Source organism: Seriola dumerili, unplaced genomic scaffold (genome assembly GCF_002260705.1).
Source record: "Seriola dumerili isolate Sdu_G_001 unplaced genomic scaffold, Sdu_1.0 BDQW01000120.1, whole genome shotgun sequence".
NCBI classification, from domain to species: Eukaryota; Metazoa; Chordata; class Actinopteri; order Carangiformes; family Carangidae; genus Seriola; species Seriola dumerili.
Window position 1 is genome coordinate 1,133,473 of NW_019174375.1, and position 19,389 is coordinate 1,152,861.

The window sequence follows — 19,389 nt, forward strand, 5'->3', positions numbered from 1 at the left end:
TTAAAATTGGTAAGTTCATAAGATAAATTAGAAAAGAAAACAAACTCTAGTATCTATCTCTAGATCCTGTATTGTCACGGTTGAAGGACGGACACATTTAAACATTTCTATCATGTTTGTTGTTGATTAAAGCAACATAGAAAGTCTTTGATTAATTACAGATTCAGGAAAAACTTCACTGTGTTGTGATTTCTATACTGTGCTGCTGCTACTGCTGTTAAAATTCATACCAGACACGCTCCATAAAAACCATCAACAAAGCAAAGCTTCATAAAAAACTTTATTTCACATTAAAACTGCATTAATTTCAATAATTTACAATCAACTGGAGATGTGTACAAAAGAATGTAATGGATGAATTAAATGTGTGCAATTTACAATCAACTGTAACTGACAAAAATAAAATACAGTTGTGAATGAAGGTACAGGTGAACTTCACTGTCATAAGACAAATTTGCATAATAGAGGTGGATAAATCTTATTTAGTAACAAGTAGAAATGTAAAAATAATACTTCATAGCTCAGTGAGGACAGAGCAACAGTCTGACAGGTTGACTGGAAGCTGTTGCAGCCGTCCATAAGTGATGGAGGGAAGGTGCAAAAAGTCCAGGAGCCGTTATTCATCATCAGTCTCAGTGTTAGAATACGTTTTACACTGTGGTTTTACACTTTAACGTTAGCACACATGCTAACTTCAACTACAATAACAAGTTACTCCTCATATATATGAAATTTGTCAAATGGCTGTTGGATGTATGCAATTAAGACTAATGTAACAGTTGTGACAGCTAACCGTGTTAGCAGCATCTTTGCACGGCTCAGCCAGGAGCCTGTTGCTGTCAGGTTGCTGATGCGGGTGGGTGTACTTGGTGTCCTCAAGGACACAGGTCAGATCCACCCCTCCCTCCTCCCCAGCTCCACCCTCTCATCCAAATATGGTTTCTACTGGCTCCAAAAAACCAAGATGGTGACGTCCATTAAGCCAAACTCGAAGCTTCAAAACGGCAGTTCACAAGCCAATGGGTGCCGTCACAGCAGTTTGCCACTTGACACACACACACACACACAGACACACACACGGTACAGTATATAGAACACCATATGTTAGTGTTCAGGGCCGAACATCTAGTTTATTGAACAAGGTTCCCTGAGCTGATGGAATCTGGCGGCCACAGCACATGAATTGGTGATTGTCACATTTGTCCTGTTTTCTTTTATGGTATATGATGCACAAACACACAGACTAGTAAAGTCCAGGCAGGAAGACAGCAGCAATAAGCGCCTGAGTTCAGCTTCAACCCTGGCTCTTTCTTGTAGTGTTGCATGTTCTCCTTGTGTTTCCTCCAGGACTCTGATTACTAGACCAAAGACATGCACATTTAATTCATTGAGAACTCTAAATTGTCCATAGGTTTGAATGTGTGTGTGTGTTTGTGTGTGTGTGTGAGATTGTGTGTTGTTGTTGTGTGTTAAACGATTTTCCTGCTTTCCTTCCAGTGCATGCTGGGATACATTCCAGTACTTCAAACTTTTTTTGTTTGAAGTTTGAATGTTTGATGTGATGAAAAAAAGTTTGCTACATTTGCCTCCAGAATTACAAAGTTTGAATGTAGAAGTCACATAAATGTAAAACTAGTAACATTTAACTTAAATTACAGAGAAAATCTTGTTAAAATTGTTAGTGTGGACATTAACCTTTAACAAGCTACATTTTTAATTACAGATAATTACTGTCATTTTACATAGATTTGTATGTAATGTAAGAAAGCAGAAAAAATACTGTATAAATAATGCAGTCATTTTTCTTTACAAAAATGGGAAATAAATGTAATTCATTATTGTTGGCATAATGCTTGAAATATAAGTTTGGCTGTTTATTCACAGATAATTTCTGTAATTTTACCGACTTTTGTTCACAATTTTAAAAAAACAGAAAATTACTGTTTGAAAACTTATTTTCTGTAAAATAAGGATTTTTTTTTACAGTGTATACTTTCCATTAAACACAGGTCTTTCCCGTAATGGAAAAATGTACAAATTCTACATGAAAAAAATGTATTAACGTCCATAACAGACAGTAGCAACACTAATAGAAACATAAGAAAACCAGGAAATATGTACCCTTCACAAGATTAAAGTCTGTTATCAATACTGTTTTCATAATTTAGTGCAACAGCATACACACTGCAACAAATATATTAACCCTGTATAAAATTATCTCCCCGTTGACCAATTATCACTGTTAAATACCCAGATTTCGGTGAATGGAGTACAGCCAAATGTTCAAATTACGACGACCTCACCACAGTTTACTGAATCAAATAAATCACATTTACTAAATAAATTCCTCGTGATGTTAACAGCCTGCAAAGTGCTTGTAGTTATGAATAAAAGCATTTTGATAAAACAAAAACAAATGAGCTGCTAATTATGCACCAAAGTCCAAACAATTAAAATGCATTGATGCTTCATTGATTTTTAATGTGATTTTCACCTGTTTAATAAATAAGAAACTGAAAAACTTCCAAACATCTTTTGAATTTCTACTTTACATATTTTAGAAACGAGTGACTATTTTCCAGTTTCAGATAAACTAGTTAAGATTAGGCTCTCACAGCTGTACACAAATGCAAATTTTCACGACACTCAAGTTCATGCCCTCTCTATTAAATTTTCATTTTGATGTATTCACAGAGATGCCATTCAGCAAAGAGCAGAATGAGTGATATTTATAATTTGGCAAGTTCAAGACTTAAATTCCAGACATACGTCCAATATTTTGCCCGGAATGAATTCTCAATTAAATTAGCAAAGTCAACCCCATGTTACCTCTGCCAAGTCTGAGTTTTTAGGCCCCAGTAAATGTCCAGACACACACACAAATACACACAAATACACACACACACACACACACAGTGTCAGGAGCTTTGTATTTGTGCATCTCGTCCTTTTCAAGGACTGTTCAGTAATAAAACTGATTACTTCTCATCCTCTGTCTCTCACTGTCTCTCTGCCTGATCCCCTTTGTTCTCTCTTTTTCCTCTGTCTGCTTACACTATCGTTCCATCTCTTTTGCCCTTTTCACTTCCTCATTCCCCCCCCCCCCCCCCCCCCCCCATGCCCTCCCTCCCTCTCTCACCTCCCTCTTGTTGAGGATTCAGGGTCAGCTGAGCCACGTCCTTGTGATTGATGCGCCATCCAGACCTCAATCTTTATGCCATTACAGGCCAATTGCGGCGGGTAATTTGGGCCACGGTCTGAGGACAAGTGACCGAGTCAGCCGGGGGGGCCGACAAAGGATTACAAAGCACACTGCTGTCCTCCGCCTCCCTACACACACACCACACACACACACACACACACACACACACACACACACACACACACACATGTACATCCAACCAAACCACCAGCCAGTCGGCCAGGCCGTGTGACGCTGTGAAGAATGTCGCCCCTGTCACCACTGTCCTCTACTCTATCCCAGCATGCACCACTCTGTCGTAAGTGGCCTTCTCCGCCAACAAAGAGGGCCCTTTTTTTTCCCCCTCTCAGCACACAAAGTGCAAAAACGTGGAGGATGAAAAGGGAAAGAGTGAAGCGACTGACGCACTGCATCAGCTTGATTATGTGAGCCGTAACCACAGAGACTTCAGGACGCCTGTGGGGGGGGGGGTCAGCTGACGGGTTGAGGTGACCAGCTTCCTGCTTTGTCACAGAGACATTTTTCCTATTCAGGATTAGATGTTTTGTGCCACACTCTGTGATGGACGGATTGTCTGTGTGTCATTGATCAATGTTTTTGAAAGCCTCTCTGTGAAAACAAAATTAAAATGGAGTTAAATTGCCTGAAAACCTTGATTTGACCGTCTTTATTTTGATCTTAACCGACATAATTTATACAATCTCTCTGCATTTACTGTGCCTGTCTTTACTTGCAGCATTTGGTTCAGCCATGTTAAAGCGGCCTTGGTTGTTTGCCAACCTCAAGTGAGGAAGAAATAAAGCAATCGAAAGGGAGTGAGCAAGGTCACAGAGTATTTGATTACAGGTCGGGTTGCATGGTCTGTCGGTAACAGGGATCAGATAAGGCCCGGAGAAGATTACAGGTAATGGGTCACTTCTGGTTCTGATGTTTGCAGGTATGGGACCGATACGGGTTTCCAGATCTGGACCCGTGCAGGATAGATGTTGGGGTTATCATTATACACATTATATAATATTTTCTACTAATTATCTTACTCCACTACTTTTAATACAATCTGTCTTTAGCAAACATTAACTGAATGTTTTTCAACGATCATAGCAAACCATTATTTTCCCCCTTTACCGGAGAATGGTTAAAGGAAAAAAAAGTTCAGTCATTAGAGTTGTAAACATCCTGCCTAATTTAACTATGATTGTAAAGAACCAAAGATGATTACGACAAACACATTTATTAGTATTCATAAACTATTTGTCACAGTGACATGAATTAGCCACGCAGGAGTTTACTGCGTCGCAGTGATTCCCCCCGCGATACATTAATAGATGTTAATTCATGCCGGTGTCAGGAGACCCAACATGTTTATGTGAAGTTTTATGACCTCTTCTTATAAACTGTCCATTAATGAATAGAGCTTTGGTATTGATAAACTATAAAAAATATAATATCCGGAGGCTTGTTATGAGTGTGAGCAGATGAGACTGCCGAGTGAGGGTCAATTCTACTGACGAGCCTGGTTCAGTTTTATTCTGGTAATTAATCAAATGTATCACTGGTGTTATACAATGTTGATGCTGAAGTCAAGGTGCTCGGCCTGTTGGAGAGAGAAGGCACATTCACACTGAAGGTAGAAGTGGCACAAAGAGTTTCTCCCTCATGAGGTTGTAACGTGTGATCACTATGATCACTGTGGTCACTATGAAGCAACATTTGGCATCAAAAGTTACACAGTTAAGTTTGGAAAGTTGCACGTTTTTAGGCACCGAATCCAAATCCTAGCTCTGTAATATTGGGATACTGAGTCTGATCCAGTTTTATCTAAATGTTGATTAAATATGTATCTGACACACTGAAAGAAAGTGTAGTCCACATTATTCACGTGCTACTTGATCTAAATATTGAATACTGATTCAAAACTACAAAGTTTATTTATTATTGACATGACATGAATGAAAATTAAACTGTGAAAATGTGTCACTCTGCTGGAGTGCTTCAAAAACACTCACAGTCCACTCACAGTTGTACAGAGGTGTTACAGAGTGATGCTTCCTTTGCTTCATAAACAATCTTTGGCAGAGTGCAGACACCAGCTCACAGAGAGCACAAATCCACAACAGCAAGTTCTCGTTACTCATGGAATTAATGTTAATTAGCAACAGCTGATATGTCCACTGCCAGTGATGTCTGTCATTCCAACCAATGACAATAAAGGTTAGCTTCTAGGTAGCTGAATGTTTGGTACACTGCTCTATAGGCGTGCTAGAGACAAAAGACAGGGGGGAACATTGGCGTTCTTTCCACCTCTGGAGACAGCTCTTGGTGAGTAAAGGAATGAAGTTTGATGCTGAACATGCAACAGCTGTTAATGCTAAAACTGACTATGTAGCAGCGGCAAAACCTACAAATACTCAGATTTTGTGGCTTCCATGCCATTTGCACACTCCTGCATGAGCATCATGCAATACAAACACTGTAGCAACACACCATGAACTGACCAAGCCTGCAATAAACATCAAAAGGCTTTAAATCATTTCCAAAAAAACTTCTCGTGAAGTAAAAATATTTCAACCCGTTCCAAATAGGAATCAATCTGATTCAAGTATCTGGCAAAAAAGAATAAAGAAAGAAACTCTCGGCTTCACTAGAAAACAGAGTAAAAGAACTGATTTGGGGAAGTGAAATATGTCTTGAAATATGTTGCTTTGCCTTGGAAATCAGTTAAAATAATCAAATGTGCTGCAAGAAAATCAGACCTTGAGGAGTCAATTACAAACTTAAATGACCTGGTAAGGAGGGAGACTTCAGCAGTGCAGAGCAACAAAGACATGAAGCTCGTTCTTGTCAGCTTCAAGAATGATGTAATTTGCAGGTGTAACCAGCTGCCATTCTCCCTTCCTCTGAAATCAGTCCATTATTGCTGCACAAAAGCCAGGTAATACCTGAGCAAGCTGCACAGCTTTCATCTCAGCTCAATGCTCATATCCACTGACGCCATTCCACAGGAAGAAAATAGCACTTTAATGACTCTTAATAAGCTCCATCTCTGCATTTGTGAAACGCTGCCTCCCATCAAAAATCTGATTCCACTCACTGACTGGACGTAATATTTGATAGCTGGCTTCACAGTTCTCCTCTGAAGCCACAGGGGGTTTAATTTCATGATTCTGTAATATATTTGTGTGACACCATTAACTTTATTTTTACAATGGAGGGAAAGAAGTGGCCTCAGAGCATGAATCTGTTCCTGCTCCTGCAAGACTAACAAGAAAATAGATGTACATTTATGAACAATTTATCTGGACAAAGAAAATGTAAATGGCTGGATGGATGTTGAATTTTAAAATGAAATTCTGAGGTCACAGTGCTTTTACTTTATGTTTTAATTAAACATATTATTGTACTTTATGTTTCTGGTGTTTTGTTTTCACTGCACTGTACTGACTTCAAATTTATTTCACTTTTCTATCGCAGCAACTGAGCAGTTTGAGTGTGTTCTTTGTTTGTGTTTCTTTGTGTGCTTGTTGTAACCGGGTTTCCTTAACATTTTTTGATGTCATCTTGAATTTATCTTTAATTAAATGTAAAGCATTGTTCCACATGTTTCCCATTGTTCATCCCTGGATAAAATTTATGATATATGAGGTCTGCTTTAAGTATATATAAGGCCTGGATTGGTCAAAAAAAATATTCAAATATATTCCTTAAAAAACCACTGAATAAATAAAAGTAAATGGTCTGAAGTCCAAATTTTACTCAAATATTAATGTATACAATTAGTTCATTTATGTCTTCAGGTATCAAAAAGTAAAAAGTAGTTATTATGAAGAGTGAACAGTTGCGCGCAGCCTCTTGCAACAAGTGATATTTATGGCCACTTCCCCAAATGAACTACAATCTTGGCAGATGTGGTTATACTGCAATCACTGTTATTATGCTGCACTGTATTAACGCTGGAGGATGTGCAGTTAGTCTAATGGCTGTGTTGGAAGATAATGGAGAATTATGACTTATTAGTATATTCAAATGTCAGACTCATTTTCTGGCATTTGATGACGATGATGTGCACACGTCAAACCATTTTCCCCATCACCCTTTTCTGTTTTACATGAATGTTTTATTCATAATGTCAAAAATGCCTCAGTGGATGTTTTCTATGTCAGTGACTATCAACACCACTTCATATGACACACTGAGCCATAAATAGGAGCTGGGGCTCAGCATTTGCCTGTTTAAGTTATCACTTTTCTGTTCAACTCATGGAAATAAACCAAGAGCGGTTTTAATTAATAACTTTCCAGCTCCGAGGATAATAAGTCTCTTGTCATTTTGTGTACACTTTGTACCACAGCAGAGAATTACAATATTACCTTGGCAGTTATCATTTGGTAGCAGATCTCTTTGAGGTATTAAAATGTTTCTTATGAGAAACCAGTATGTATTTTTGTATAGTGTATGTTTGCATGATGATGTTTCATTTACTCTGTCTGAATAAACATCTTTTCTAAAATATGACACTGATTCTAACGTCTCACAATGTTGATATTTATCTTTATTTATGTCATCTCTGACTGGATATTTACTATAACGTTGTATATATATATATGTATGTATATAAGTGCTAGTTGTTGTTCCCTTTATGCTACTCACCAAAAAAAGAAAAGTACAGTCAATGAGTGAATGAATAAGATGCCTTGAAAATAAAACTATTTTTAACTGTGGAGTCGCCTCTTGTTATACAACCCTGTGTCAAATGATGAATACATGATCCTTGTAACCTTTCACTTATTTGGTATATATTGTGCATTATGACATATTCCTAGGGACTGTCACTTGTAAGAGATGAATTGGCTGTTCCAGTGACTGTACAGGACAAATAAAGATTACTTCCAACTGATTATAGCCTATATGTGGAAAATACCAGTTATGCTGTAAACAGAAAATGGACTGAATGATTAGAATAAACTCAATGGTAAAGAAATGACATTAGTTATCCCTTTACAAGTTGGATAGGTATGAAATGTGGTCTATTTATAATGCATCTTCATCAGCATCACACAGTTTAAAATCCAGGTACATAGCCTGCCATCAGGCTATACAATTACTTTTTTTATGCCTCACTATATTATGACGTTTTCATGACTTTATATGCCTTTGTGTAGTATGAGGTTTTTCTGCCTGACTATAGTATGATGTTTTAATTACTTTTTATGCCTTTCTATACTACGACATTTTTATGACTTTTTCTGCCTTACTATACTATGCCGTTTTTATGACTTTTTATGACTAACTATACTATGAAATTTTTATGACTTTTTATGACTGTTTATGCCTATGACGTTTTTATGCCTTGCTATACTATGACATTTTATTGATTTTTTATGACTTACTATACTATGACGTTTTTATATGTTTTTTTTGCCTTACCATAGTATGATGTTTTTATGCCTTACTATAGTATGACATTTCCAGGCCTTACTATACTATGATGTTTTTATGCCTACCTATACTATGACGTTTTTAGGACTTTTTATTCCATACTATACTATGATGTTTTAATGCCTTGCTTTACTATGTCATTGTTATGACTTTTTATACCTTACTATACTATGTAATTTTTAAGAATTTTTATGCTTTACCGTACTATGACATTTTTATGACTTTTTATTTCATACTATACTATGTTGTTNTTTTTATGCTTTACTGTACTATGACATTTTTATGACTTTTTATTTCATACGATACTATGTTGTCTTGAAGACTTTATGCCTTAATATACTATGATGATTATATGACTTTTCATTCCTAACTATACTATGATGTTTTCATGTCTTACTATACTATGACTTTTTTATGACGCTTTTATGCCTTACTATACTATGACATTTTTATGACTTTTTATTTCATACGATACTATGTTGTCTTGAAGACTTTATGCCTTAATATACTATGATGATTATATGACTTTTCATTCCTAACTATACTATGATGTTTTCATGTCTTACTATACTATGACTTTTTTATGACGCTTTTATGCCTTACTATACTATGACATTTTTATGACTTTTTATTTCATACGATACTATGTTGTCTTGAAGACTTTATGCCTTAATATACTATGATGATTATATGACTTTTCATTCCTAACTATACTATGATGTTTTCATGTCTTACTATACTATGACTTTTTTATGACGCTTTTATGCCTTACTATACTATGACATTTTTATGACTTTTTATTTCATACGATACTATGTTGTCTTGAAGACTTTATGCCTTAATATACTATGATGATTATATGACTTTTCATTCCTAACTATACTATGATGTTTTCATGTCTTACTATACTATGACTTTTTTATGACGTTTTTATGCCTTATCATACTAGGTCATTTTTTTGACATTACTATGATGTTTTTTTTCACATTATCATGACTCATCATACTATGTCATTTTTTTTTTACATTTTTTTTTTAGGTTTTTTATGCCTTACCATAGTATGATGTTTTTATGCCTTACTATGCTATGATGTTTTAATGACTTTTTATGCATAACTATACTATGACATTGTTATGACTTTTTATTTCTTACTATACTATGACATTTTATTATTTTTTAGGCCTTAATATACTATGATGTTTTCATGTCTTACTATACTATGACTTTTTTATGACTTTTTATGCCTAACTATACTATGACGTTTTTATGACTTTTAATGTCTTACTATACTATGACATTTTTATTATTTTTTATGCCTTACTATACTATGACATTTTTATGATTTTTTATGCCTTGCTATTCTATGTCATTGTTATGACGTTTTATGCCTCACTATACTATGACGTTTTTATGACTTTTTATTTCTTATTATACTATGACATTTTTATGACTTTTTATGACTAACTATACTATGACGTTTTTATGACTTTTTATGCCTTGTTATACTAAGTCATTTTTATGACTTTTTATGCCTTTACTATACTATGACATTTTATTGATTTTTTATGCCTTTCTATACTATGACGTTTTTATTACTTACGATGTTTTAATGACTTTTTATGCATAACTATACTATGCTGTTTTTATGACTTTATATCTTACTATACTATGACATTGTTATGACTTTTTATGACTAACTATACTATGACGTTTTTATGACTTTTTATGCCTTGTTATACTAAGTCATTTTTATGACTTTTTATGCCTTTACTATACTATGACATTTTATTGATTTTTTATGCCTTTCTATACTATGACGTTTTTATGACTAACGATGTTTTAATGACTTTTTATGCATAACTATACTATGCTGTTTTTATGACTTTATATCTTACTATACTATGACATTGTTATGACTTTTTATTTCTTACTATACTATGACATTTTGATTATTTTTTATGCCTTATGACGTTTTTATGACGTTTTTATGCTTTATCATACTAGGTCATTTTTTTTACATTTTTTGCCAAAGTATACTATGGCGTTTTTTTTCGCATTATCATGACTTATCATACTATGTCATTTTTTTTTGACATTTTTTTCCTTAGTGTACTATGACGTTTTATGCCATACTATACTATTACATTTTTTGGCATTTTCATGTCTAATTATACAATGTTGTTTTTTTTTATTTTTTTTGCCTCACTATAATATGATGTTTTATGCCATACTACACTATGACGTTTTTTTCGTATTATCATGCCTTATCATACTATGTCATTTTTTTTGACATTTTTTGCCTTAGTGTACTATGACGTTCTATGCCATACTATACTATGACATTTTTTTGAATTTCCTGCCTAATTATACTATATTATTTTTTTGATCTTTTTATGCCTTAGAATACTATGATGATTTATGGCATTTCAATGCCTTCCTATACTATGACGTTTTATGCCATACTATACTATGACATTTTTTTGAATTTCCTGCCTAATTATACTATATTATTTTTTTGATCTTTTTATGCCTTAGAATACTATGATGATTTATGGCATTTCAATGCCTTCCTATACTATGACGTTTTATGCCATACTATACTGTTATGTTTTTTGGCATTTTCATGTCTAATTATACTATGTTGTATTTTTGACATTTTTATCCCTTACTATACTATGACATTTTATGCCATACTATACTATGACGTTTTTTGGCGTTTTTATGCCTTAATATAGTATGACATTTTATGCCATACTATACTATGATGATTTTTCGTGTTATCAATCCTTTTTATACTATGTCATTTTTTGGACATTTTTTGCCTTAGTATAGTATGACGTTTTTTGGCGTTTTTATGTCTAATTATACAATGTCGTTTTTTTCATCTCTTTTGCCTCACTATACAATGACGTTTTATGCCATACTATACTATGACGTTTTTTGGCGTTATCAAGCCTTAATATAGTATGACATTTTATGCCATACTATACTATGACGTTTTTTAGCGTTATCATGCCTTATTATACTATGTCATTTTTTTGACATTTTTATCCCTTACTATACTATGACGTTTTATGCCATACTATACTATGACGTTTTTTGGCGTTTTTATGCCCTAATATAGTGTGACATTTTATGCCATACTATACTATGACGTTTTTTCGTGTTATCAAGCCTTTTTATACTATGTCATTTATTTTTTACATTTTTTGCCTTAGTATAATATGACGTTTTTTGGCGTTTTAATGTCTAATTATACAATGTCATTTTTTTCATATTTTTTGCCTCACTATAATATGACATTTTATGCCATACTATACTATGACGTTTTTTAGCGTTATCATGCCTTATTATACTATGTCATTTTTTTGACATTTTTATCCCTTACTATACTATGACATTTTATGCCATACTATACTATGACGTTTTTTGGCGTTTTTATGCCCTAATATAGTATGACATTTTATGCCATACTATACTATGACGTTTTTTAGCGTTATCATGCCTTATTATACTATGTCATTTTTTTGACATTTTTATCCCTTACTATACTATGACATTTTATGCCATACTATACTATGACGTTTTTTGGCGTTTTTATGCCCTAATATAGTATGACATTTTATGCCATACTATACTATGACGTTTTTTAGCGTTATCATGCCTTATTATACTATGTCATTTTTTTGACATTTTTATCCCTTACTATACTATGACATTTTATGCCATACTATACTATGACGTTTTTTGGCGTTTTTATGCCCTAATATAGTATGACATTTTATGCCATACTATACTATGACGTTTTTTAGCGTTATCATGCCTTATTATACTATGTCATTTTTTTGACATTTTTATCCCTTACTATACTATGACATTTTATGCCATACTATACTATGACGTTTTTTGGCGTTTTTATGCCCTAATATAGTATGACATTTTATGCCATACTATACTATGACGTTTTTTAGCGTTATCATGCCTTATTATACTATGTCATTTTTTTGACATTTTTATCCCTTACTATACTATGACATTTTATGCCATACTATACTATGACGTTTTTTGGCGTTTTTATGCCCTAATATAGTATGACATTTTATGCCATACTATACTATGACGTTTTTTAGCGTTATCATGCCTTATTATACTATGTCATTTTTTTGACATTTTTATCCCTTACTATACTATGACATTTTATGCCATACTATACTATGACGTTTTTTGGCGTTTTTATGCCCTAATATAGTATGACATTTTATGCCATACTATACTATGACGTTTTTTAGCGTTATCATGCCTTATTATACTATGTCATTTTTTTGACATTTTTATCCCTTACTATACTATGACATTTTATGCCATACTATACTATGACGTTTTTTGGCGTTTTTATGCCCTAATATAGTATGACATTTTATGCCATACTATACTATGACGTTTTTTAGCGTTATCATGCCTTATTATACTATGTCATTTTTTTGACATTTTTATCCCTTACTATACTATGACATTTTATGCCATACTATACTATGACGTTTTTTGGCGTTTTTATGCCCTAATATAGTATGACATTTTATGCCATACTATACTATGACGTTTTTTAGCGTTATCATGCCTTATTATACTATGTCATTTTTTTGACATTTTTATCCCTTACTATACTATGACATTTTATGCCATACTATACTATGACGTTTTTTGGCGTTTTTATGCCCTAATATAGTATGACATTTTATGCCATACTATACTATGACGTTTTTTAGCGTTATCATGCCTTATTATACTATGTCATTTTTTTGACATTTTTATCCCTTACTATACTATGACATTTTATGCCATACTATACTATGACGTTTTTTGGCGTTTTTATGCCCTAATATAGTATGACATTTTATGCCATACTATACTATGACGTTTTTTAGCGTTATCATGCCTTATTATACTATGTCATTTTTTTGACATTTTTATCCCTTACTATACTATGACATTTTATGCCATACTATACTATGACGTTTTTTGGCGTTTTTATGCCCTAATATAGTATGACATTTTATGCCATACTATACTATGACGTTTTTTAGCGTTATCATGCCTTATTATACTATGTCATTTTTTTGACATTTTTATCCCTTACTATACTATGACATTTTATGCCATACTATACTATGACGTTTTTTGGCGTTTTTATGCCCTAATATAGTATGACATTTTATGCCATACTATACTATGACGTTTTTTAGCGTTATCATGCCTTATTATACTATGTCATTTTTTTGACATTTTTATCCCTTACTATACTATGACATTTTATGCCATACTATACTATGACGTTTTTTGGCGTTTTTATGCCCTAATATAGTATGACATTTTATGCCATACTATACTATGACGTTTTTTAGCGTTATCATGCCTTATTATACTATGTCATTTTTTTGACATTTTTATCCCTTACTATACTATGACATTTTATGCCATACTATACTATGACGTTTTTTGGCGTTTTTATGCCCTAATATAGTATGACATTTTATGCCATACTATACTATGACGTTTTTTAGCGTTATCATGCCTTATTATACTATGTCATTTTTTTGACATTTTTATCCCTTACTATACTATGACATTTTATGCCATACTATACTATGACGTTTTTTGGCGTTTTTATGCCCTAATATAGTATGACATTTTATGCCATACTATACTATGACGTTTTTTAGCGTTATCATGCCTTATTATACTATGTCATTTTTTTGACATTTTTATCCCTTACTATACTATGACATTTTATGCCATACTATACTATGACGTTTTTTGGCGTTTTTATGCCCTAATATAGTATGACATTTTATGCCATACTATACTATGACGTTTTTTAGCGTTATCATGCCTTATTATACTATGTCATTTTTTTGACATTTTTATCCCTTACTATACTATGACATTTTATGCCATACTATACTATGACGTTTTTTGGCGTTTTTATGCCCTAATATAGTATGACATTTTATGCCATACTATACTATGACGTTTTTTAGCGTTATCATGCCTTATTATACTATGTCATTTTTTTGACATTTTTATCCCTTACTATACTATGACATTTTATGCCATACTATACTATGACGTTTTTTGGCGTTTTTATGCCCTAATATAGTATGACATTTTATGCCATACTATACTATGACGTTTTTTAGCGTTATCATGCCTTATTATACTATGTCATTTTTTTGACATTTTTATCCCTTACTATACTATGACATTTTATGCCATACTATACTATGACGTTTTTTGGCGTTTTTATGCCCTAATATAGTATGACATTTTATGCCATACTATACTATGACGTTTTTTAGCGTTATCATGCCTTATTATACTATGTCATTTTTTTGACATTTTTATCCCTTACTATACTATGACATTTTATGCCATACTATACTATGACGTTTTTTGGCGTTTTTATGCCCTAATATAGTATGACATTTTATGCCATACTATACTATGACGTTTTTTAGCGTTATCATGCCTTATTATACTATGTCATTTTTTTGACATTTTTATCCCTTACTATACTATGACATTTTATGCCATACTATACTATGACGTTTTTTGGCGTTTTTATGCCCTAATATAGTATGACATTTTATGCCATACTATACTATGACGTTTTTTAGCGTTATCATGCCTTATTATACTATGTCATTTTTTTGACATTTTTATCCCTTACTATACTATGACATTTTATGCCATACTATACTATGACGTTTTTTGGCGTTTTTATGCCCTAATATAGTATGACATTTTATGCCATACTATACTATGACGTTTTTTAGCGTTATCATGCCTTATTATACTATGTCATTTTTTTGACATTTTTATCCCTTACTATACTATGACATTTTATGCCATACTATACTATGACGTTTTTTGGCGTTTTTATGCCCTAATATAGTATGACATTTTATGCCATACTATACTATGACGTTTTTTAGCGTTATCATGCCTTATTATACTATGTCATTTTTTTGACATTTTTATCCCTTACTATACTATGACATTTTATGCCATACTATACTATGACGTTTTTTGGCGTTTTTATGCCCTAATATAGTATGACATTTTATGCCATACTATACTATGACGTTTTTTAGCGTTATCATGCCTTATTATACTATGTCATTTTTTTGACATTTTTATCCCTTACTATACTATGACATTTTATGCCATACTATACTATGACGTTTTTTGGCGTTTTTATGCCCTAATATAGTATGACATTTTATGCCATACTATACTATGACGTTTTTTAGCGTTATCATGCCTTATTATACTATGTCATTTTTTTGACATTTTTATCCCTTACTATACTATGACATTTTATGCGATACTATACTATGACATTTTTTGGCGTTTTTATGCCCTAATATAGTATGACATTTTATGCCATACTATACTATGACGTTTTTTAGCGTTATCATGCCTTATTATACTATGTCATTTTTTTGACATTTTTATCCCTTACTATACTATGACATTTTATGCCATACTATACTATGACGTTTTTTGGCGTTTTTATGCCCTAATATAGTATGACATTTTATGCCATACTATACTATGACGTTTTTTAGCGTTATCATGCCTTATTATACTATGTCATTTTTTTGACATTTTTATCCCTTACTATACTATGACATTTTATGCCATACTATACTATGACGTTTTTTGGCGTTTTTATGCCCTAATATAGTATGACATTTTATGCCATACTATACTATGACGTTTTTTAGCGTTATCATGCCTTATTATACTATGTCATTTTTTTGACATTTTTATCCCTTACTATACTATGACATTTTATGCCATACTATACTATGACGTTTTTTGGCGTTTTTATGCCCTAATATAGTATGACATTTTATGCCATAATATACTATGACGTTTTTTAGCGTTATCATGCCTTATTATACTATGTCATTTTTTTGACATTTTTATCCCTTACTATACTATGACATTTTATGCCATACTATACTATGACGTTTTTTGGCGTTATCAAGCCTTTTTATACTATGTCATTTTTTTTGACATTTTTTGCCTTAGTATAGTATGACGTTTTTTGGCATTTTTATGTCTAATTATACAATGTCATTTTTTTCATCTTATTTGCCTCACTATAATATGACATTTTATGCCATACTATACTATGACGTTTTTTGGCGTTTTTATGCCCTAATATAGTATAACATTTTATCCCTTACTATACTATGACGTTTTTTAGCGTTATCATGCCTTATTATACTATGTCATTTTTTTGACATTTTTATCCCTTACTATACTATGACGTTTTTTGGCGTTTTTATGCCCTAATATAGTATAACATTTTATCCCTTACTATACTATGACGTTCTATGCCATACTATACTATGACGTTTTTTGGCGTTATTTTGCCTTAACATAGTACGACATTTTATGCCATACTATTCTATGACGTTTTTTGGCATTTTTATGCCCTAATATAGTATAACATTTTATCCCTTACTATACTATGACGTTCTATGCCATACTATACTATGACGTTTTTTGGCGTTATTTTGCCTTAACATAGTACGACATTTTATGCCATACTATTCTATGACGTTTTTTGGCATTTTTATGCCCTAATATAGTATAACATTTTATCCCTTACTATACTATGACGTTCTATGCCATACTATACTATGACGTTTTTTGGCGTTATTTTGCCTTAACATAGTACGACATTTTATGCCATACTATTCTATGACGTTTTTTGGCATTTTTATGCCCTAATATAGTATAACATTTTATCCCTTACTATACTATGACGTTCTATGCCATACTATACTATGACGTTTTTTAGCGTTATCATGCCTTATTATACTATGTCATTTATTTGACATTTTTATCCCTTACTATACTATGACGTTCTATGCCATACTATACTATGACGTTTTTTGGCGTTATTTTGCCTTAACATAGTACGACATTTTATGCCATACTATACTATGACGTTTTTTCGTGTTATCAAGCATTTTTATACCATTTCATTTTTTTTGACATTTTTTGCCTTAGTATAGTATGACGTTTTTTGGCGTTATTTTGCCTTAACATAGTACGACATTTTATGCCATACTATACTATGACGTTCTATGTCATACTATACTATGACGTTCTATGTCATACTATACTATGACGTTCTATGTCATACTATACTATGACGTTCTATGTCATACTATACTATGACGTTCTATGTCATACTATACTATGACGTTCTATGTCATACTATACTATGACGTTCTATGTCATACTATACTATGACGTTCTATGTCATACTATACTATGACGTTCTATGTCATACTATACTATGACGTTCTATGTCATACTATACTATGACGTTCTATGTCATACTATACTATGACGTTCTATGTCATACTATACTATGACGTTCTATGTCATACTATACTATGACGTTTTTTGGCGTTTTTATGTCTCATCATACAATGTCGTTTTTTTCAACTTTTTTGCCTCACTATAATATGACATGTTATGCCATACTATACTATGACATTTTTATGTCTTTTTATGCCATACTATACTATGACGTTTTTTGGCGTCATCAAGCCTTTTTATACTATGTCATTTTTTGGACATTTTTTGCCTTAGTATAGTATGACGTTTTTTGGCGTTTTTATGTCTCATCATACAATGTCTTTTTTTTCATCTTTTTTGCCTCACTATAATATGACATGTTATGCCATACTATACTTTGACGTTTTTTGGCGTTATGAAGCCTTTTTATACTATGTCATTTTTTGGACATTTTTTGCCTTACTATACTATGACGTTTTTTAGCGTTATCATGCCTTATTATACTATGTCATTTTTTTTGACATTTTTATCCCTTACTATACTATGACATTTTATGCCATACTATACTATAACGTTTTTTGGCGTTATTTTGCCTTAATATAGTACGACATTTTATGCCATACTATACTATGACGTTTTTTCGTGTTATCAAGCCTTTTTATACTATGTCATTTTTATTTTTTACATTTTTTGCCTTAGTGTACTATGACATTTTTTTTTGAATTTCCTGCCTAATTATACTATGACGTTTTATGCCTTACTATACTATGATGTCTTTTTGGCCTTTTCATGCCTAATTATACAATGTCATTTTTTACTATACTATGATGTTGTATAACATACTATACCATGACATTTTATAATGTTTTTTGCCTTAGTATAATTTGAATTTTTATCTCTGATTACTGTATGTAGTTTTTTGACGTTTTCATGCCTTACTATTCTATGACTTTTTATGCCATATTATACTATGTCGTTATGTGACACTTTCATGTCTTACTATACTATGACATTTTTGACGTTTTTATGCCTTACTAAAGTAAGTTGGTTTTTGAAATTTTTTTTAACACCATACCTAGGCTCTTGTGTTAATAACACATAACCTTTTACCAAAGTGCTGGTCAGTGTAATTTTTTGTTATTTTCTCAGCAGGTACCTGTTCAGATTTCTTCCTCAGTTGTTGCTGCATACGTATATCTATTGATGTCATCACAAACAACCAGGGAGGAACAGCTTAAGATGGGACTGGTTACATAAACCTACACTTTCTGTTTTTATATTTCCCATCCAAAGCTTCTAAAATGGGTTTCATTATGCCTCCGCAGGATGGCTTTTGTAGGGTGTGAGCTACCATGCCCTTGCAGATT